This window comes from Aplysia californica, unplaced genomic scaffold (assembly GCF_000002075.1).
Source record: "Aplysia californica isolate F4 #8 unplaced genomic scaffold, AplCal3.0 scaffold00048, whole genome shotgun sequence".
Lineage (NCBI taxonomy): Eukaryota > Metazoa > Mollusca > Gastropoda > Aplysiida > Aplysiidae > Aplysia > Aplysia californica.
This window is the reverse complement of record NW_004797318.1, coordinates 796,215-798,452: the sequence shown is the minus strand read 5'-3', so window position 1 is coordinate 798,452 and position 2,238 is coordinate 796,215.

Here is a 2,238-nt window from a genome sequence, read left to right as displayed (position 1 = left end):
TGCCTCTATCTCATAGATATAAACCTAGATCTATCTATATTCCTATTTATGATTTCGTTTTGATTTTGAGAAGTATATTTATATTTTTGAAGATTCATCTTTTTATACATATATATTTATATATACGTCTGGATATCTATCTATCTCTATGTATTTCTAGATACATATTTTTGTCTGTGTCTACATCAGTCGAGACAGAAGCGGAGTCTGTATTGTACATATGTATTTTTTTATACTCATATTTATGTACATAGAGGGGGAGGAAGAGTGACGGCTTTTTCTTATCTACCATGTGTATGTCTTTATATGTAGAGTGATGTGTGAGAGTGTCTTTCCTTATATCTATCTGAAGTGGGGATACGTAGAGTACAAAATGAGACTGCATACTTTTATATATCGCAAAAGAACAAAAAAAAAGTAGAAGACGATTTTTCTTCAGCAAGACACAAGAGAGAGAACGAGAGAGAGAGAGAGAGAGAGAGAGAGAGAGAGAGAGGGAGAGAGAGAGAGAAAGAGAGAGAGAGAGAGAGAGAGAGAGAGAGAGAGAGAGAGTGTGTATAAAATGTGTATGTGCGTATGAATGTGTTTATGGATATATGTATGAATTTATGTATGTTTGTTGTAGATACTTTTCTTTCTCTTTGTCCCTGTGTCTTCCTTTCTCCCCCCCCCCCCCCTCTCTCTCTCTCTCTCTCTCTCTCTCTCTCTCTCTTTCTCTTTCTCTCTCCTTTTCCTCTTTCTGTCCCTGTTTCTTTCTCTTCATTTGTGGGGCACACAAACACCACACGCATTTTGGCGCGTTGAGTCTGTCTACTCTCTTTATGAAGCCAGTGTCGTCATGCATGATGCTTCCCTGAGCGAGACGGCAGTCCATGGGGCCGTCCTGTTCTCTTCTGTATTCCCCCATCGTTATATAAAATAAATGTCTATATTTATCAGTGCTCGGTGTCAACGGTGGAGGAAAACATCATGATCGTTTATAGTATAGTTTAACGCTTTAGCTGTGACTCCTTTCTGACTGCTGTGTCTGTCTGGTACAGGCTGCCGTACGCACTACGTTGTTATTGTAAACAGGTGAGGTGTTGTTTTTTTTTCCTTCGGCAATTATATGCCATGTTTGTGTTGCAAGTGCCGTAAAACTCTTACTAAGGCCATTGGCCTTTATGGCGAGTTGTAGAGTGAATTTGATATTGTTTAAAATTTTTATTGTTACTTAAAAGTTGTTTTAGATCACAAATGTATTTACACCGAATTTGAATATTTTTAACTTTTTAGCATTTTAAAGTAAATTAGTTAGCCAGTCGTGAAGTGAACTTTCGCAGAGGTGAACAACTTGTGTTTCGCGCGCTCATATGACCTTAGCAGTTGCGAGCGCCGTAAAACCTTATACTATACATACATACAAACTCTTACTAAAAAAGCCCCCCCCCCAAAAAAACAAAAACAACAACAACAACTCAACCCCCCAAAAAAAAACAACAACAACAACACCAAACAAACCCTCTTACTAAAACTGAACTAAACACCCGCGCTCACATTCAGGGTGCAGTCTATAAAAGTGCTGCTGCACTTTGGCAATAAAAAGTCAGCAAGATCGTTAAGTTGATTTATGTGTGCTTGTAAATTATTCAACCCACTCTTCGTTCTGCGAGTTCTTATAGTTAGTGCGTGATGGTCAATTGAACATCACCATCATGATCAAGCGTCAGATCTGCGGCAGACATCGGCAATCATGTTTCTCCTTTCATTCCTTTGCTCGTATTCTCTTTAAAAAAAGCTACATTACCCTGAAATGCAGGTTGTAATACCTGACAACGTGGGGTCCGGTTGTTTTGTTTTCGTGTTCTTTTGTTTTCCGTTTACTACTTTTACTTTTTCATCCTCTGTTGTCGTTAAGCGTCGAGGGGATATTACAATTTCTGAGGGTTTCTTTGACTCCCCCAATCCATCTTTTGCGTGGTCTACCTCTCCCTTGATAGCCTGAGTACTTGGTGTTATAGACTCTCTGAGCTCGCTGGCTAGGTGACGTTTGTTTCTGGTGGCCCAACCATTTTATTCTAGTGTTTCTATGAAATGCAGGTAAGACTCAGTGCCAACAGTCGCTCTTACTTCTTCATTTCCCTGCCTTTGCTTGCTGTGCCTCGGTATACATTCTGGGCGTGAAAGAGTTCGCTGTTATGGGGTCATTTTGTCGTCTGAAGAAGGAGGGATTTTGTTTTTCTTGGGGGGGGGGGGGGG